Raw genomic sequence first — 21333 nt, forward strand, 5'->3', positions numbered from 1 at the left:
TGGTTCATGTGCCTGGGGGCGGGGGTAGATGGAGGTGGGTGAAGAGCAAGTGTTATAAGTAAACAGTGATACAGCACTTTTTTGAGGTGCTGAAATATAAATTATGGTAAAAAAAAAAAAAAAAAAAAACATTTTCTAGAGAATACTTGGAGACAGGTCATAATCAAGCTTGAAATAGGGTGGGGAAAAAAATCTGAGCACCAAAGGTAGTCGGAAAAGAATGAACTGGGATGAAATCAGGATTTGAGAGAGTGAAGGCAGAGCAACAAAAACCAGCCAAATGAGAAGAAAGTAATGAATTATGAAAGCCACGTGACAGGCTTGGTTTGTTTTCCTAAACATCTTTCTTTGAATATTCTCACAGTTCTTAGCAGTATGTCACTTATTTTTAGACGACTCAATCAATATTGATGGTAATGGCAGAAAATGTAATAAAGAACAAAGATGCCATTACTCTTAAGATACTGAACCTCACTTCCTAGTATCACCTGGAAAATCGCTGTGACAGAGTGAATTCCTCAACACCATCTAGACAGCTGGTACTTTGAAAGGTGCTGTTACCGAGCAGGCTCGCCTGCCCCGCTTGCCCTGCACGTGCGCTCCTGCGTGCTCGGTCGTGTGTGACTCTGCAATCCCATGTACCATAGCCCGCCAGGCTCCTCTGTCTATGGGACTTTCCCAGCAAGGATACTGGAGTGGGTTGCCATTTCCTCTTCCAGGGGATCTTCCCAACTCAGGGATCAAACATGTCTCCTGCTTCTCCTTCATTGCAGGCAGATTCTTTACTACTGAGCCACTAGGGAAGCCCACAGCAAGCCAAACACTGAGATACGGAGGTTTGCAGCAGAGAAAAGTTTTATGAGTCAGCCAAGCAAGGAGACAGGAGAAGAAATCTCAGAAATACTTTCCAGAAGGGAAGGGGCTCGGAGGTTTTATGGGACAAGGAAGCAGGGTGGTCTGAGGCATGGGGAGCATGGGGAAAGGTGATTGGAAATAAGAAAAAAGTGAGGTAATCATTCTGTGCAGTTTGGCTAAACTACAGGCTTCTTCACAGGATGCAGGTTCAGAAAATGGTGGCACTGGGATGGTTTGAGTGAGGAGGTTTTGGTCCTGTGTCATCAAGCGGTCACCAAGGGTACACTTGTGCATGACCAGGTGGAGAGTCAGTGGTCCTAACCTGTCTTACGTGCCTGTTGGGCAAACGTCTTGTTTAGGCTCTGTGCTGCTTGGAGGGCAGGCAAGTTTTTGTCACAACAGTTACAGAAAACAAGCTTGGTCTGTGAAAGCAGGTTACGGGAGGAATGGATCTAACGGATGATTATCCTGTTTCAAAGGCACCACCAAAAGGAGTAAACTTTCCTCCGTGGTGCATCAGCTTCTTTTACATTTTAAAGGGCTCCTGTAGAAGATTTTCATGGGATTCCAGTTATAAACTTGTAATTTTAACTGTTTCCTATTAGTCTCTATTTTTACTGTATCTAATGCAAAGTTCTGTGCATAACTATTTTTGTTCACATTACAAATTTGACTGTAAAGTCAATTTTGATAAACCGAATCTTTCCTTTTATTACTTCTTTTTATAAAATTGGAGGACCATTCCCTTGAAGAAATGCTTTCAATACTTAAATTAACAAACTCTCTGTTCAGAATGATAAGCCAAAATGAGCATTTGAAATATAACATTGTAAATCAACTATATATCAATAAAAATATTTTAAAAAGAAGTTAAGAAAATTGGCATTTAAATTTTTTATGATTTTTAAAATGATCCATGTAATTGTAGAAGGGTTGAAAAACATAGGAAATTATTTAAAAGAATAGTAAAAAGTTGCAAAAATTATGAAAAGGAAAGTATACATTGTGAAGGATATCCTCAGTGGTCCAGTGGTTAAGACTTCACCTTCCAATGCAGGGGGTATGGCTTCTATCCCTGATCGGGAAGCTGAGATCCTACTTGCTTCATGGCCAAAAAATCAAAACATAAAACAGAAGCAACACTGTAACAGATTCAATAAAAGACTTTTTAAATGGTCCGCATTAAAAAAAAAAGTGTACACTGTGAAATTACCCCAATCAAACTACAGTTGACCCTTGAAAAGCATAGGAGTTAGTGGTGCCCACTCCTGTGCAGTGGAAAACCCACATGTAACTTTTGATTCCCTCAAAATTAACTGCTAATAGCCTACTGTTTATCAGAAGCCTCCCCAGGAACAGAAATAGTTGATTCAGCAGGGAAGTCACTCATGTCATGATAAATGAATGAAATTCTAGTATCTGTGTTGATTGTTTCACTTTCATCTTATGTCAAAGCACATGAAAATATTAACCAACATTCATGTTAGAATTACACTCATCCATCAATGATGTGAGCAACTCGTTCGCTGAATTGAGTAGTAACCAAGCATTTAGCCATAGTCTGACTTCATGACATGGTTGTTGATGATAGAATTCTAAAACTGATGGTGGGCTTTGAAGAAACAGCAAGTCATGCTGATTCAGAGGTATAAACTGAAAAATAAGGCGAGTGTTTTAGTTTAAAATTAATTTCATTTCTAAAATTACATAAAGAAATTACTTACAAAGATTTTTCTATTAACCTCTATCGTGAATTTTACTAGTATAACATTATATTATTTTTCAGATTCCGATCCCTCGAATGCCAAACTGACAAAGTAATCTTGTGCTGAAGCTGAAAGAGACTTCTGTTTCATGCATATAACTTGTACCAGAGCGAGTTTGACGGTACACCCCATGTCAGAATTAAGGACGATAAATTTATCGAAAAAATAGTGGATTGGAATGTAACTCCACTTACCAAAAAATGGTTGGCTTACAACTGCAGGTGACTGAATATAAGGACTTGGCAAAAAACAACAAAAACTTTTGTGAGACTCAGATGGCTATATGAAATATATAATCGAGTATTGTATATGTTAGTATTATTTGTAAACTGGGTGCTACACATCCATTTTATCAGTAAAATTGACAAAACACAGAGACATGTATTTTTCTAGAGAGCAGTTGTTAAACGTGTACCAGCACACCTGCTGCTCCTCACTCCCCAGCCCTGTGTTGGCTGCTCCTCCACCCAAAAGGTTAACTTTTCTGCGTAGAGCCCCTCTCCCCAGTTCTGATCATACCTAACAGGGCAGGCCCCTGCCTTCAGACAGCGCTCCAGGGTCAAGGCTGTTGTATTTGGCAGAGGCCATGTGCCTGCAATGCAAGAGACCAGGATTCAATCCCTGGGTCAGGAAGACCCCCTGGAGAAGGAAATGGCAACCCACTCCAGTACTCTTGCCTGGAAAGTCCCACAGACAGAGGAACCTGGTAGCCCCCATGGGGTCCCAAAGAGTCGGACACGACTGAGCAACTTCACTTTGACTTCCATGCGCCCCTCTTGGTTCTGCACAGCACTCTTCCTGGGGTTGGACTGGACCCCAGTGTCCTCAGATCTCCAGTTCAATTCCTATCAGTGCAGAGAACGCTTCCAAGATTGAGTCAGTTCCCCCAAAATTTGGGATCTGAAATCCTTGATTAAATTTTAAAATAGTTCCACGAATATTATATCACATTTTTCCCAGAAAGCATTGCCAACTGCAGGTTCTCTAGCCTAAAAAATCCTTATGTTTGATGTTTTAACTTCTTCTTTTCACAGTGTTGCATTCTAAACAGTTTAGATGAAGTCGCTTTACTTGCGTGTTTGCAAAATGAAGCAGGGTCTACTGAGTCCACCTGTGCGTATATGTGCTGGTGTAAAATGATAAATCATAAGAACATTGCTTTTGCTGAGCCAAACAGGTTTGTTAACTTACTTTATCAGTGAAGACTCACAGGGTTTGGTAAGAGAGAACTTCTCAGGTGACCACAGTTGAGAAACTCTCAATAAATAAGGAAGGCCAAAATAATTACAGTCTTTATTTCACTAGTCTTTTCTTTGGTATTAAATTTAGCTAAGATCATTGCCTTGGGTGGCTCAGATGGTAAAGAATCTGCCTGCAATGCAGGCGAGCTGAGTTTGATCCCCGGGTTGGGAAGATCCCCTGGAGGAGGGAATGGCAACCTTCTCCAGTGTTCTTGCCTGGAGAATTCCATGAACAGGGGAGCCTGGTGGGCTACATACAGCCCATAGGGTTGCAAAGAGTCGGACATGACTGAGCTTTCACTTTCTTCACACTTTCAAGATCATTGCCTTAGACAACTGTAAGTTCTTTATTTTATTCTTTTTATTCAGATTTATTTCCAGAATGGTGCATCCCCAAGGAAGCCCCAGAGAGCTGGTTATGGTAGTGTTTGCAGAGTGAATTTACGGGCTTCCAAGGGCGCTCGCACAGTCTCCTTTGCCCAGGTAACACAGACACCGGCTGAGATTTTGTACCAGATGCTGTCTGGAACGTAAAACAAAATGCTTGTGCTGCAAAACCAAACAAGATCTGAACAAAGAGACAACAAAGTGCCGCAAAATAAACAAGGTCTGAACAAAGAGGATAAACCTGTCATTTCCCATCAACACAGCGTGTGGGGGAAGGAGCAGGCAACGGAGAAGAGTTCACCTAGTTTCTGGGCCATAAGCATTTGACATTTGTTTGAAATGGTTATATTATCTCAGAATCACTTAAGTTTTAAAAACAGCATGCATGAACCATCTTAGGCCTCAACTTGGAAGCATACTGAAGTATTCTGAGTAAAAAAGTACACCTCTTAGAGATAGCTGTCAATAAAAATTCAGTACCTCTTGCTGCTCAATCTAAAATCTCATAGAGAATTTGAAAGACCGGGAGTATAAAGTGTTGCTAATTTTTTTCCGGTCTCAGTCATGGACTTAGGGTGAACAAAAGCTTGAAATAGATGACAAGCTCTGTAAAGATAAACCACCAGAAGAGTTTCAAAAAGGAAATTCTTGCAGCAGCTCCATTAAGAAAATTAGCCTGGTTGTAAATATTACCTATTGAATCTTTCCATCTGTAACTCTTTGTTAGTTCACACAAAGAGCTGCACATTCATATTCGGAAACTGAAAAGAGAAAACAACATATGGTTGACAGAAGACATGTACCCAGAGCAAGATTTTTTTCAGAGCATGTTCCCAGCAAACACAATGTCCTGATAGCAGTTCCAAAAGCCTTAAAATAACAGGTGCTACCAGGGCAGGGCCAAGCTACAGAGGCAGGGCCTCCACTGCCCAGATTCTGGAGGGTGGCAAGAAGAGGGGGTTCTTCTTTCCCACCAGCTCTGAAGTTTCCCCTTTCCCCTTAAGACTTGGTTCTATTCAGGCCCACCTGACTCTAGTCAAATAAGTCTCTGCCTATTGATAAGCAATTGTGAGGAAGAACCTTATATTTATTGTTGGTAGGGGAAGTTAGTAAACCAGCAGGCGATGAACCTACTGATTGTGTGCTAAAAATGAAGATTTATTATCTTCCCATTTCTTCTCGGGGCTTTCCAGGTGGCTCAGTGATAAAGAATATGCCTGCCAGTGCAGGAGACACAAGAGACGCAAGTTTGATCCCTGGGGCAGGAAGATCCCCTGGAGGAGGAAATGACAACCCACTCCAGTATCCTTGCCTGGAGAATCCCATGGATAGAGCCTGGCGGGCTACAGTCCATGGGGTCACAAAGAGTTGGACCCAACCCAGCATGCACGCATGCACCATTTCTCATCATGTACTGACAGTATGTAAGGGTGTGTGAGAACTTGGACACACAAACATAAAAACAGACACACTTGTGCATGTCTGGTGTCAGCAGATTGGGCTCTTTGCCACTTCTCTGCCTGTTACAAACTATAATCTAGAATACCTCCATCCATTTCAGACCTACGTATCCTCTTTTGTAAAATGAGGGGGTGGGATTAGATGACGGCTGGGGACCCACTGGACTCTAACAACTCAATGACCAGAGGTGCACGTCATACCTTTTAGGGAATTCATTGCAGGTGGCGGGGAGAGGAGCGGTAAAAACAATCCAAACACAGAGCAGGTCTCTACAATGGGGACAATGAGAGAGCTTGTTCCAGAACCCTAACCACCCCTTGATCCAGCCTCACCGTCCTGACTGGGGCCAGCACGCTGCCAGTGCTGGGAAATTTCTCCAGGCATTTTCATGTGGCACCTTCCTTTCCAGAGCACCTTTCTGCCCTCATTCAAATCTTTTGATTACTATCTAATTTCAATTCAAATAAAGCCACTAGCAGATAGTCACTGTAGAAGAAAGGCATGGAGATTTTCCTGGGAGAAATTTTAAGGGATGATTTAAGAGGCTGAAGCTTGTGAAAATTAGAATTCTTACAAGAGGTACCAGAAGTACCCAAGGTACATGATTCCTGTAGATGCCAGAAAGAAACTCACCAAGAAAAGAAGCCCAGCAACTTTTCTACCCAAATAAAGAACAACTCTTACAAAAATAGATACATCCCACTGTTCAGTTATCTATTGCTGCATAAAAAGCTAACCCAAATGTACTAGCTTGAAACAACATAATATTTCCCAAATATGTGTCAGGAATTCGAGCAGGGTGTGGCGGGGTGATTCTTCCATTTTCTGTGTTATCTGTAGAGGTCATTTAGTAATCACTAGAAGAGGTATCGGAGAAGGCAATGGCAACCCACTCCAGTACTCTTGCCTGGAAAATCCCATGGATGGAGGAGCCTGGTAGGCTGCAGTCCATGGGGTCGCTAAGAGTCGGACACGACTGAGCGACTTCACTTTCACTTTTCGCTTTCATGCATCGGAGAAGGAAATGGCAGCCCACTCCAATGTTCTTGCCTGGAGAATCCCAGGGATGGGGGAGCCTGGTGGGCTGCCGTCTATGGGGTCGCGCAGAGTCGGACACAACTGAAGCGACTTAGCAGCAGCAGCAGCAGCAGAAGAGGTATGGTGGGAATGGGGTTGAAGGGGTCCAGGATGGCTTTTCTTGCACATCTGTTGCCTTAGCAGAGATGGTTGAAAGGCTGGGTTCAGCTGGCACTGTTGAGTGGAGCCCCACAGGAGACTTCTCCCATCATAGGAGTGACAGTGTTACTTGAGCCCAAGCTCGTTCTGCTTACCGCAGGACAGGCCGAGATGTAGGGTGATGAGTTGCAAGAACAAGGAATACATCAGTGTCTCTTTTGCTGTCTTGTACACAGGGTTATTGTTACCATCTTTCTAAATTCCATATATATGCGTTAGTATACTGTATTGGTGTTTTTCTTTCTGGCTTACTTCACTCTGTATAATAGGCTCCAGTTTCATCCACCTCATTAGAACTGATTCAAATGTATTCTTTTTAATGGCTGAGTAATACTCCATTGTGTATATGTACCACAGCTTTCTTATCCATTCATCTGCTGATGGGCATCTAGGTTGCTTCCATGTCCTGGCTATTATAAACAGTGCTGCGATGAACATTGGGGTACACGTGTCTCTTTCCCTTCTGGTTTCCTCAGTGTGTATACCCAGCAGTGGGATTGCTGTGGGAGAGGGAGAGGGTGGGAAGATTTGGGAGAATGGCATTGAAACATGTAAAATATCATGTATGAAACGAGTTGCCAGTCCAGGTTCAATGCACGATACTGGATGCTTGGGGCTAGTGCACTGGGACGACCCAGAGGGAGGGTATGGGGAGGGAGGAGGGAGGAGGGTTCAGGATGGGGAACACATGTATACCTGTGGCGGATTCATTTTGATATTTGGCAAAACTAATACAATCATGTAAAGTTTAAAAATAAAATAAAATTTAAAAAAAAAAGAACAAGGAATAATGACTTTAATTGGAAGTCATTTTAGCTTTAGCTAAATTTAGCTTTAGTCATTTAGCTTTAATTGAAAGCTAGCTGACTGAGAAGACGGCAGACTAGCATCTCATAAAACCACCTTCGTTCAGGCCAATTGGGTTCCTTTTATATACGAGGGAGGGGGCGGGGCCACTGTGGCACCGGCCAATGGTGGAGCAGGACCACTAAGGGTCGTGGCTAACAGTTACTCACTAACGGTCGCTTGCTTGGGGGAGGGGCGCACTGTGGCACCTACCAGTGATGGAGCAGGGTCACTACAGCTCGTGTTCACCTCCCTGCCACTGCACCTGGAGCAGAAAGGTGAGACTCCAGAAAGAAGCGGGTCTGAAGAAGTACCCAGCCGCTCCGGCATCCTTGTCCTTCCTCACAGGAGCGAGGTATGCAGGCAGTGGAGATCATGGTAGCCACATAGAGACCGTTGAAAGGTATCCCTGTCAGACGTCACAGGCGCCCAGGGCTCAGCCTGCCACTGGCCCCCCAAGCCAGCCCATGACTGATGAGGTGGCCCCAGATCTGGCGCCCCAAGAGAGGAGTTCCCGCCTGCCTGCTTGGACAGCGGGTGGGTGGCAGGGGTGGGCCAGCCTGGTGGACTAGGCGCGGCCCTGGGCAGAGAGGTGTGGGGGAGCAGCCACTGGCTTAATGCAGGCTGGCACCACGGAGGGAAGGGCCCATCATGCCTCGGGTTGGGGCTGAGGAGGCCCCCGCTACAGCAGGATAGTTGGACTTCTCTCTCAGCTCCTCAGGGCTCCCTCAGAATTCTAAGAGACCTGGTGGAAACTAACGGCTGCTCATGATTTAAACTCTGGAGGTTCCAGAATGTCACTTCCACTGCACTCTACTGAGGAAAGTGAAAGTGAAGTCACTCAGTCGTGTCCGACTCTTTGCCACCCCATGGACTGTAGCCTACCAGGCTCCTCTGTCCATGGGATTTTCCAGGCAATAGTACTGGAGTGGATTGCCATTTCCTTCTCCAGGGGATCTTCCCAACCCAGGGATTGAACCTGGGTCTCCTGCATTGTAGACAGACACTTTACCATCTAAGCCACCAGGGAGGTCCCTACTGAGGAAGGAAGACACGGAAAGCCAACCCAGGTTTAAGGGGTGATGTCAGTTGGAGGAGAAGCAAAGTATGTGCAGCCATCTTGAATCTATCACACCTACCCTGCCCCTAAGAATAAAATTGCCCCTAGCAGGTCCAGAGGGTTTTCAGCCTCATAAGATTTAGGTGCTTAATCAGAGTTTAGGTGCTTAATCAAGGGCACAGGACTTTCTCCTTCATGCCCATAGCACCTGACCGAAATGCTAGTGACTTAACTCTAATGGCTAAATCCTGGGGTCTGTTTTCTTCTTATCCCTTGACTGTCTATTCCTCACTCTTCTACTTTTTGTGCATGTGTGTGTGTGTGTTGTGTTCAGTCATGTCCGACTCTATGCGACCAACTAGACTGTAGCCCACCAGGCTTCTCTATCTGTGGGATTTTCTAAGCAAGGATACTGCAGTGGGTTTCCATTTCCTTCTCCAGGGGATCTTCCCAACCCAGGAATCAAAGCCACTTCTCTTGCATCTCCTGCATTGGCAGGTAGATTCTTTACCACTGCACCATCTGGGAAGCCTCTACTTTTTGTATTACTAAAAAAAATATGGTGTTTGTCTTAGTCCATTTGGGCTGCTCTAACAAATATACCAGAGACTGAGTAGCTTAAACAACAAACATTTATTTCTCACAGCATAGAGGTTGGGAAGTCCAAGATCAAGACACTGGTGGATCTGGTTTCTAGTGAGGCTACACTTTCTGGTTTGCAGGAACCTGTCTTCTTTCTATGTCCTCAGGTGATGGAGAGAATTAGATCATTATTCCTCTGGTATCTCTTCTAATAAGGGCATTCCTCGTATTTATAAGGGCTCCAGCCTCATGGCCTAATGATCTGCTAACAGCTCCACCTCCAAAAACCATCACGTTGGGGGTTAGACTTCAGCATTTGAATTTGGGGGGTGGGGCACAACCATTAGGTCTATAGTAGAATTCTTTTTCATCATGAAGTAACATATGCTCATTGTAGAAAATGTGTCACCATGCCAGAACCTGGAGAAAACCACAAGTAACATATCTTTCTTCTGTGCATGCATATTTATATTTGCAGTTTACATTACTGGGATCACATTATATAGAGTTCATGTCTTGTCTTTTAAATAAACAATTCATGACCATTTTCTTAAGTGATTAAACACTTCTTGCATTATTTTTAATGCTCACATGTAGTTCTATCACATGGAGTGTCGTATTTTAACTATTTCCTATTTATAATTCATTTAGGTTGTTTTTCCAATTTTGACTTTGATAAGTAGTACTCTGAACAGCCTCACACATCAAAATATTGTCCATGTTTTTAGTTATTTTAAGGGAGATTCTGAGAGGTGGAATTTTGGGGTCAAATCTCCTACCTTGAAATTATCCTTCCCTTGACTTCTGGGTCATTTTTCTCTTCAGGATCCCATTATGTTAAATAATTGGTCCTTAACAATCAGCCTTCATCTTTTCCTCTGCATAGAGCTGGTTGTTAAAACCATGAGACCTGGTAAGAAAGGCCTAGGAGAGCTTAAAATCCTAGGAAAAGAAATAAAAAGATTATTTCAACTGGCAAAAATGCATTCCTAATATACCCAAAGAAGTCAACACAAACATTATTAAGGACTACTTAAAAGTTCATTAATATGTCTGATTATGAGAGCCATCTTCAAACTTCAATATCAGATGTAAAAAGAAAATACAATTAAAATAGTCTAGTGCTCCTAAAATTAGGCAAAAATATAAATGAATCATCCAAGCAGTTGGGGTAAAACACCATGTTCTTTCAAGGAGGAGGAAATGCTGTAAAGATACTAATTCTCTCCAATTGTAAATCAGTTTTAACTCTATTCCAATTAAAATTCGAATTGCATATTTTTCAGAACTTCATATAATAAGTGTAAAATTCATCTGGGAAAATAAAGAGAATGCTTATAAAAGGAACAGTGAAAGAGAACAAATTTTACCTGAACATCGATTTTATTGTAACATGGAAAGAGTCAAAATAGAATCTTGGGGATTGATTCTGAAACGTAAGCCTAGACCAACAGAACAAAATAGAAATGGAATAGATTCTGAAAGAAACATAAAATCTGGACTATGAAGAAATCAAACAAAACAATGAAGAGATATTCTTAAAATAATGATATCTGTGGGGCTAGAGATCAATAAGTAAAAAAATTAATTGAGCTCACACTTCAAATCAGGGATATTAAAGAGCCAAAAATTTTAAATTGTGAAGATTAACAAAAATAGAATACAGAAAGAGATGATTAAAGAAGTGGATGAACAAACATTTTTCAGGCTATAGAAGTATTTGCCCTCCTCAATAAAAGACAATTTAAACAAATTCTAGAAAATCAGAGGAGAAACCTAGGGAAGGCTATTCTATATGTCACTTTTATTTCTTTTTAATGTCACTTTTAAATGAGAGAATTTATTTCATGACCTGAAAAGTTCTAGAAATTATCATACCGCTGGGTCCCTGGAAGCCATGGCTCCTTCTTTTCAGGAGAATGATATGTATGTGGAAGGGTTAAAACCTGCCTGCAGACCTTCCCCCTGGTAACAGAGAACCTGTCCAACTTCAGATGAAAGTGAAGTCGCTTAGTCGTGTCCGACTCTCTGCGACCCCGTGGACTGTAGCCCACCAGGCTCCTCCGTCCATGGGATTCTCCAGGCAAGAATACTGGAGCGAGTTGCCATTTCCTTCTCCAGCAGATCTTCCCAACCCAGGGATTGAACCCAGGTCTCCTGCATTGCAGGTAGACGCTTTAACCTCTGAGCCACCAGGGAAGCCCCTAACTTCAGGTACTGACACAATTCTTGATGGTCAAGTTCATGTCCAGGGCTTTCATTTCCAAGATAAAGTGGCTACTACCCCAGGAAAGTACAGAGACCAGCACAGAGGTCTGTGGGGCCACATTTCTGAGGCAGTCAGGGAGCTAGAGGGCTTCCCAGGAGGAATTAGCGGTAAAGAATGAAGTTAAAGTTGCTCAGTCGTGTCCAACTCTTTGTGACCTCAGGGACTATACAGTCCATGGAGTTCTCCAGGCCAGAATACTGGAGTGAGTAGCCCTTCTCCAGGGGATCTTCCCAACCCAAGGATTGAACCTAGGTTTCCCGCATCACAGGTGGATTCTTTACCAGCTGAGCCACAAGGGAAGTGCGTGCCTGCCAGTGCAGGAGATGAAAGAGATGGGAGTTCAATCCCTCGGAGGGGAGATGTCCTGGAGGAGGGCATGGCAACCCACTCCATTGTTCTTGCCTGGAGAATCCCCTGGACAGGAGCCTGGCGGGCTACAGTGTATAGGGTGGCAAAGAATAGAACACAGCTGAATCGACATAGCATACATGCATGCAGGGAGTTAGAGAGCAATTGAGGACCCTGTCTGTGGATAACAGGGAGGGCCTTGGAGGAAAATTATGCAACTGGGATTCAGGTTCAGATTGTTTCTATATCATGCTTCTGAGATTCCAGGGGTGACCATGAACTTCAGGCACAGCCTGGGTAGAGAAGCTTTGTTGCGGAGAGGATCTGACCATCATTAACCAAGACTAGGAAGCCACATGCTGACTAGGTGTGCATCCTGGAGAATTCAGGGTGGAGCTGTCAGCAGTTTGGGGAACCAGGGTGGATCACACTCAGGTTGATCCCAGCAGTAATTCTGTGCCTACCAGAAGGCAGGACATTAACCCTTTATCCATTTCTATTATAGTTTGAAAAGGGGAGAGAAAAGTGGAAAAGATACCCTGTATCATTTCCCATCTCCATGGGCCTCTTTAAAAATGCAACAGCTTTACCTCTAAGAAAAGCAAATATTTTAGGAAACCTGTTTATGTATCAGATATATCAGATACATTCTTAACACTGTGTGTTCTAAATTGGGATTCTATTTTAAATACACACAGTGGAGCCAATACTGCTACCCCATGGATTGTAACCCATCAGGCTCCTCTGTCCATGGGATTTTCCAATACTGAAGCCAGTTGCCATTTCCTCCTCCAGGGGATTTTCCTGACCCAGGGATTGAACCCTTGTTTTCTGTGTCTCCTGCCTTGCAGGAGGGTTCTTTACCCACTGAGCTATCAGGGAAGCCCTATATTATGAGACCCCTTTGGTAAAACTATCTGTAAGCAAATAATCACTAAATAAATCTGCCTCTAGATCTGGATTTTCATATTCTAGATCGGAGTTGTCTGTGAGAAATGCTCTCTACAGATTTATCTTCTGTTCAAGTTTGAATTCATCTGTATCCATGCAACCTTTAGAATGTTACTTCTGTAACAAGTCCCTGGAGAAGGCAATGGCACCCCACTCCAGTACTCTTGTCTGGAAAATCCCATGGATAGAGGAGCCTGGTAGGCTGCAGTCCATGGGATCGCTAAGAGTTGGACACGACTGAGCGACTTCACTTTCACTTTTCACCTTCATGCATTAGAGAAGGAAATGGCAACCCACTCCAGTGTCCTTGCCTGGAGAATCCCAGGGACGGGGGAGCTTGGTGGGCTGCCGTCTATGGGGTCGCACAGAGTCGGACATGACTGAAGCGACTTAGCAGCAGCAGCAGCAGCAGCAGCAAGTCCCCAAATGCATATGCTATACCAGTCCAACTCCAGCAACAACTTTAGCTCATTTTTTTTGTCTTTCATCTATACTTGAGAAACTGTAGCTATCTTACTTTACAGAGGCATGTTCTGTTTCTTGGACAAGGCTTAGGGCTTTACACAAAGGATACACATGGTAATTCTCACATAAAAAGAAGCTCAGTCTCACTAGTAATCAGAGAAACGCAAATTAGTGTCCCCTGGACACCTGTCTCTTCCCTGTTTACGTTCTGGGCTAGGCAGCTGACAAGTCTGTGAAGAGAGACCTCAGGGCACCTCTCTTGAAGCAGAGCTATGCATATGCACCTTAATGGCAGACTGGGCCAACATTCAAAACCTGTTGAAACAAATGCTCAGTAGTTTTAATTTGTGGAAAGGAAATGTTATTTGGAAAAAATATAGTTCTTAATGCTCTGAAATCTTTTTACACTGTGGCAGGGCTAGAGCGCTGGAGAAAGCACTCTGAGATCAGAAATCCAGCCACGTTATTAGTAATTCATTTGCTTTAGCACATATGGGAGATAATGCGTTCCTTGGCCTGTGGTCCAGGTGGTCAGCTCTGCCAGCAACAATTTGGAAGCACTTTTGAGCCAAGGGCCACGTGGCTGCCCTTCTGTTGCAACTGCTAGAGCAGCTGGGTTGGAGGCTTCTGCTTTTGCCCTGGTTAAAGCAAATTTCCAAGTTTAGCTGACAATAGTGTACTCTGCAGCCAGACCCATTGCATACATATGGGAGTGCTCTTGGCCAGCCCTTCTTGGAGCAATGGCCCATTTTCATTTTCTACAGAAGACCCGACTGAACTCAGGTCTCACATTCTCTAAACATCACATGGCATCAGGGCCATAGGGTAGGGTAGGGCACAAGTTCAGTTCAGTTCAGTTGCTCAGTCATGTCCGACTCTTTGCAACCCCATGGACTGCAGCACGCCAGGCTTCCCTGTCCATCACCAACTCCTGGAGCTTGCTTAAACTCATGTTCATCTAGTCGGTGATACCGTCCAAGCATCTCATCCTCTGTCATCCTCTTCTCCTCCTGCCTTCAATCCTTCCCAGCATCAGGGCACAAGAACCACATATTAAAAACTAGAGTGGATTCCTTGCCTTTTCAGCATATTCTGTGCCAGGTTATAAACATGAGTCCACTAAAATAGGAGACAATAATGCTTAGTCAATTTACATGAAGCATAAATTTTACTTATTCATCTCAATTAGGCTAATCATGTAATCAATCTGCCAGACATCAATATTTACTCAGTGTATCTTCAGTTGTCAGTGGTAATGGAGGAGAGCAAGGATACCCAACACAGAGATAGCAAACAGATACTTGTCACTGACTGATTAGTATACAAGTTAGTGGTTGATCAAAGAAAATGTTGGACCCATAGATATTCAATAAGTACTTTTCACTGATTGAGTGTTATACATATTCGTGGCTGATTTAAAAAAAAAAAAAAGAAGAAAAACACCCACTAGTTCATCTGCAGACTTATTATCTCACGGTTGATGTGCCCTTCTTTTGTTTTGCTCAGGCTGGTATTGAAATGAGTTTGCGTTTTTCAGTATACACCAATTAATGCTACAGAGAAGTGGCCGGGAAGTGTGCTATGTAAGAAGAAGAATTGAATTTGGAATTAGCATTGCCAGATGGTTCAGTGGTAGAGAATCCTCCCACCAGTGCAGGAGACACAAGAGATGTGGGTTCAGTCCCTGGGTGGGGAAGATCGCCTGGAGTAGGAAATGGCAACCCATTCCAGTATTCTTGTCTGGAGAATCCCGTGGACCAAGGAGGCTGGTGGGCTACAGTCCATGGAATGACAGAGAGTTGGACATGACAGAGAGACTGAGCACACACACACACACACACAGTGTTTTGCTGGAGAAGGGCAAAGGCAGCCGGTTTTTTCACCAATGCATAAACCTGCTTTGCTCATATGATCCTAGCATTCTGATGCCAACATGCAAAAAAAAAAAAGCCCTTCATAAAATGGATAAAAGTCCCTTTTATCACTTCCCCTAACAGGGTAGTGAAAGCTATGATGTTACCATCAAGATGCCTTTGATGTGGTCATCGATGACTTGATCTATCAGGAACCAGTGCCATTCAAGTGCCCATCAAGTCATCCCTGTTGAAGGGCAGGATTGAAATCATTCTCGTCCAGAGTCTAGCTGGAGGAGAGGAGGGAAGAATCCAGACTCTAGACATGTCAACTCAAGAGTTCACCAGGATGGTGGTAAGTGCCTGCCCTTCCATGAAGCTTTGCTCAGCCATCTTGCCTCCCCAAAGTCCCTCTTCTGTGATCTCTCTCCACACCATTACTTTGCACCCCCTCTTGACGTTTACTGCTGTGGAACATTATTCTGTACTGGTTTCATGAGTATTGATCTGTACTTATTCATTCAGTACTGGGAGAGATTGGATGGTCAGGCCTCTGAAGACATGATGCATACATGTGTGCTAAGTCACTTCAGTTGTGTCTGACTCTGTGTGACCCTGCAGCCCGCCAGGCTCCTCTGTCCATGGGATTCTCCAGGCAAGAATATTGGAGTGTGTTGCCATGCCCTCCTCCGGGGGATCTTCCCCACCCGGGGATCGAACCCCGTCTCTTAAGTCTACCTGCACTGGCAGGCAGGCTAACTGCTAGCACTACCTGCGAGGCCTGAAAGCATGGTTCTGGGCTCATGTTTCAGTGATGTGCTGCCAGCTGGGTTGCAGACTGAGATTAGCAGACACAGTGTTGATGAGGGTGTGCTCTTGGGATGGACACCCATGGAATGGAATGGAAAGAAGCAGCACTGGGTGGGGGAGGCGGGGTGGCGGGCTGAGCCAGATGCTGTCCCACTGAAGGCCCCAGCCAACCCCACGGGGGCCCTGGGGCTGAGATGGCCTTTCAGAGCTGCCTTGAGTTGGGATCAGGGAGGCAGGCCTTTGTGCCTCTGCGTCCCATCAGTCATTAAATGCGGGCTGTTCCATAAAGGAAACATGACCCTGGGAGAGGCAGCTCCCTTTGGCCGAGGTAACTCCCAAAGGGGCTGACAGCTGAGGGCCGTCTGCCGGAAGGAAACACTTTCGGCAGCTGGGGAAAAAGTCCTTCACTTCTGAAGAGGGATCTCAGTGGTATGACACAGCATGCACAAGGATGAAATATAATACACGCAGGGAGCACTCCAGATGTAGGGAACAGCAAATACAACAGCCCAAGATTAGAGTTCTCTGGGTGCAGGCGTGCAGTGGGAAGGAGACATACCAAGGCGTGAGAGAGAATGTGCTGGAAGACAAAGAGAGGCAGCCTCTGGCCTCTGAGTTTCACATTTGTTCCAGTAGCAATGGGAGCTATTTGAGGGCTGTAAGCAGGAGAGTAACAGGATTTATTTACTCTTTCAAAGATCACTCTGGCTGCAGCGTGTTAGGTGGGGAAACAGTAGGCGCAATTGTAGCAGGGAGGGGTGGGACCCCAAAACCTGGATTAGGTGTATGGCAGTGAAGCTGGGAAGAAGCAGTCAAGTTTGGGGTTTAACCTTGGAGGCAGAGCCAGTGGGTCTTGTCGATCAGTTGGATATAGATCTGAGGTTAACAGCAGAGCTCAGGATGGCTTCTAGGTTTGTAGGCTGTCCAGTGAGGGTGATGGTTGGAGCTTCAGGTGGGGGAAGACTAACAAATATTCTAGGTGTGAGAATGTGTGAGTTGAGGACAGAGGGACAAAGGAGAGTTAAGAATCAATCTGATAGAGCCATTTGCAGCAACGTGGATGGGCCTGGAGATCACCGCACTGAGTGAAGTAAGCCAGACAGAGAAAGACAAATACCATATGAGATCACTTGTATGTGGAATCTAAAAGATGATACAAACGAACTCGTTTACAGAACAGAAATAAACTCACAGACACAGAAAACAAACTTACGGTTACCTAAGGGCAAAGGAGAGGGATCAATTAGGAGTTTGGAATTAGCAGACATGGGCTATTATATATCTAATAAACAAGGACCTACCGTATGGCACAGGAAACTGTATGCAAAGTACTGTAATTACCTGTCATGGGGAAGAATTGGAAAAACAATATGTATAAGAAGCAACCACTGCTGTGCACTCAAACTAGCACAGCATTGTAAATCAGCTCTACTTCGATTAAAAAAGAAAAGAAAGGAATCGTTCTGGACATGGTCAATTTGAGATTCTTATGTTAGTCTTGCTTCCCCAGAAACAAGCATTGAGACAGGAGTCTGTATGCAGTAGTTTATTTGGGAGCGAATCCAAGGAAACTCAAGTAGGGAGATGGGCAAGTGAGATAAGGAAGAGAAGGGTGTCCTTTATCAAGCAAGTTACTAATGTATAGACAACTGGAGCTTAACATCCCCGGGGGCTCTGGAAGACAGTATGTGTCTCAGACGGGGCCTACCCAAAAGTAAGGTTGCTAGAACGTTTGTCAGCCACTCCTATGAGTGCTCCTGGAACCATTACCTCCTTGGCACTTCCAGCCTGCTGCAAGCTTGAGCAGAGCAGGCCCTGTTAGCTGGAGAGGGTCCTCCTACAAAGAGGCAGCGGCTGGCAACCAGAAGTCAGGCTGGTAGGTGTTGAAATGGTGTGAGCTGAGGGGATACTGGTGGGAAGGAAGAAATTCAGAGTCAAGACCTAGTTAAGACCCCAGATAACATAAGGAGGCCTGGGGGTATTCAAATGAGCCAAGTGCAAGGGCCAAACTCTTAGTTCAGTCTAGAGTCACAAAGAAAAGACCAGCGGCTGCATGAGGCAGTGACTGGATCAGAGTGAAGCCCGTGGGCAGAGCTGACTGCCACTGGCACATCTTTTGAAGGCACCAAGTCAATATGAATACTAACTCCCTATGGTTCCAGAATCTCAGTGGATTGATTGGAACTGAATGGATCATCAAAGGATGTCAGAGTTGCTTCTCTGGGGATCTTGCCTGAAGACTGAGTAGGTGACTTTCTCAAGGTCATCCATAGACCTGAGATTCTTTAGGTATCCCTCTTTTACAAAAGCAGAAACTGCAATGTGGGAAAAATCTTTTTCTTAGACTCTATACATTATAAAGTTTGCTGGCTCCTCTGCTAGAGAGCATGACACACACGAAAACTCATCCAGTAATTTTTCCATGAAGGGGGCCTCCTTATGTTATCTGGGGTCTTAACTAGGTCTTGACTCTGAATTTCTTCCTTCCCACCAGTGTTTTATCAATATTCATGAAATATTAAGACAATAAGCTTGTCAAAACATCTCAAACACAAAAGCCACATTCTTCAGGATTCTTTTCTTCTGCTATCATGCTTTAATTCTGTGTCATGACAGTCCAGCTCCAGCTCCCCAGGCAATGGTAATTACTCCGTTACTTAATTGAGGTCCTAATCAGTTAGGATCTACTGTCAAATGCAATCATCTATTTATTTTCAATGGCCCTCTTTACTGAAGCCACAAGTACTGAATGGAAATGTTGGGATTTTCCTACAGGAATAGTTGAATTTAACCTCTCACTGTTCTCTTCTCCTAGCCTCAGGATCATTCTGTGTTTTAGAACCAGTAACAGTTTTCAAGGCGTGGGTCTTTCTTAAACCAAAAAAAGCAAAAGCATTGCAATTTAAATATAAACAGTGTCCAATTGAAGAGATACTCCTCAAGCATCTCCATGACACCCTGGGAGAGTTGCTATTTTCCTCTCAGCTTCAACTCCTGATTTTAGCAATTTCTACTTGGATCCTTTGTGTTTGGCTTAACTTTGTTCTTGAAAAGTGTTTATAATCCTGATCAAATAAACTCCACCCTTTAGGTTCTCATTAACACCCAGTCAGAGATTCTTAACCTGAAGGTCAAGCATGGCCCTTAGAATGCATTGGGCTAAGAATTTACAGGTTGGTTTCAAGGATTCCACGGACTATTTGAAATTACAAAATCTGGTGCAGCTATACGTTTAGGCTTTTCCAGGGTAAAGGTCTTTCCATAACCTAAAACAAAGCTAAATACCATTTTGTTTTTCTTGTGTATGTGTGTTCAGTTGCATCAGTAGTGTCCCTACTCTTTGTGACCCCCCCCCCGCCCCCGGACTGTAGCCCACCAGGCTCCTCTGTCCATGGGATTTCCCAGACAAGAATACTGGAGTGGTTGCCTTTTCATTCTCCAGGGGATCTTCCCAACCCAAGGATCAAACCCACGTCTCTTGTGTCTCCTGCATTGGCAGGCAGATTCTTTACCACTGTGCCACGGGGAAGCCCTTTGTTTTTCTTATCCCCATTTTAAAAGAGGTTTCGAAATCAACTCCCTCTAAAAGCAAGTTCCCTTACCAAGTGCTTGATTAACCTCTCTATCCAAAACTCCATTCCCTTTCTTTTCCCTCAGACCACAATCCAGTTTAAAATAAACACTGATCAACTGGAGTCAGATAACTAAAGCTGCTGTAGTCGATAACATCATTAATGTAGTAGAATTGCTCTTATCTTAATAGATGTCATCATTAATGTGCAAACTCAGGTTGTTTCTCCAGAGCAAGATGAGATCCTGGATCCTCGGAGCCATGGACCATCTGGTCAGAGTCGTAAACCAGAGACGCCCTCACTCCCAAAACTATGATTAAGAACCATGACAAAAATGGCACGAGATGATAATTGGCCCCAACCCCTTTGTTCTTTCTTTTTGAAAAACGCTTGGTTCAAAGACCAAGTTGGAATGAATCTGAAGCTTGTCTCCTACTCCCTTGCTCGGCAACCTGCAGTAAATCCCTACTTTGCAGCTAACTCCCACTGTCAGAGCCAGGCTTTCTGCGCTGCAGGCACCCAAGTCCTTTGCTCGTTACAGTTTTATACAAATAATTTTCCTTTGTTCAGTATTTTCTCTTTAAAGCAGCTCTTCAGGGCATCAGCCGGCTGCTCTCCTTCACTGAACCATCCCAGACTAGCATCTATAAATCTTCCTTTTGCTTTCATACTAGGTAACTCACATTTAATCCTCCAAACCCATACTGTGAGGTGGAAAATTATTTCTCACCCTCTGATTCTTAAAAATGTTTAATTTGTTTTCCTGGAATGGATATCATTAAGGGTTTGTCTTTGTCCTCATTTCCTCAGACAGCATTTCCTTCTGTTATTAATGTAAGCAGCAAAATGTAGGCGTTTCACCACCTTGTCACCAAGAGAAGTGAGATATTTTCAAATCATGTAACAATTGTTTCGGACATTTTGAAATTAGCTTGTGCACTCGTTACTACTTTTAAAATTAACGGTAATTACTAACTTAGAGCTAGGTTTTTTTTTCTTTTTTTTTAAGCACACATATAGCTGTGATTCAAGAACAAAATTCAACTGAGTAAAATTTGAAGAGCTGATTGGCTTTGTTGAACCAGTCATGAGTCGGCAGCATCCTGACTAGCAAATACAGGGAGGCTCCAAGGGGCGACAGAGAGGGAACGTTTTTAGAGACAGGACAGGAAGCTGTAAATAGGAAAAAAAAAAAAGGTTTTATTAGATCATCTCCCTTTTGGGAAAAAAGGGATCTTATAAGGTGGGATACCTCATCTTTCTTTGGGGGATGAAGAAGGTCCATATGACCTCACTGGTGCTGACCAGAAAATTGCTGACTGATCAGCTAAGACTACATTTGTGGGGGAGACTGACACGTCAATTAAATTAGGTATTAAGTCTTGGTTTGGTGGCATGGCCTAGCATAACTGACTCCATTTCAGGCCTGTGGTTTTTTTTTTTTTTTAATAATATATGACAAATATATTCCTTGATGTTTTATTAATTGTATTTCAGCATAAATGTTTTCCTTTGTAATCCTATGTGTTTTATGTGTTTAAAAATTTTATTGAGAAAAGGGGTTCATGATACCAAAAAAGGTAAGAACCTTTAATTGGAAAAATAGAAGTCCCAGAAAGAAACAAGATAGA

At 43.7% G+C, this 21333-nt stretch overlaps 2 long non-coding RNA genes across 4 annotated transcripts in view; one reads left to right on the top strand and one right to left on the bottom strand.

Annotated features, from left to right (window-relative positions):
• Window positions 1-3493: 3493 nt before the first annotated feature.
• Window positions 3494-8096, bottom strand: LOC112444182 (uncharacterized). Its single transcript, XR_003032422.2, has 3 exons — window positions 8006-8096; window positions 4943-5010; window positions 3494-4385 (listed from the first exon to the last, which is right to left on the bottom strand). It is a non-coding gene; the product is annotated as an uncharacterized lncRNA (long non-coding RNA).
• Window positions 8059-21333, top strand: part of LOC112444181 (uncharacterized) — a 61748-nt gene continuing 48473 nt past the window's right edge. For all 3 annotated transcript variants that reach the window (XR_003032421.2, XR_009492765.1, XR_009492766.1), the window contains exons 1-2: window positions 8059-8147; window positions 15465-15675. This is a non-coding gene — a long non-coding RNA (uncharacterized lncRNA). The remainder of the gene's footprint in view (window positions 8148-15464; window positions 15676-21333) is intronic.

Source organism: Bos taurus, chromosome 24 (assembly GCF_002263795.3).
Source record: "Bos taurus isolate L1 Dominette 01449 registration number 42190680 breed Hereford chromosome 24, ARS-UCD2.0, whole genome shotgun sequence".
Lineage (NCBI taxonomy): Eukaryota > Metazoa > Chordata > Mammalia > Artiodactyla > Bovidae > Bos > Bos taurus.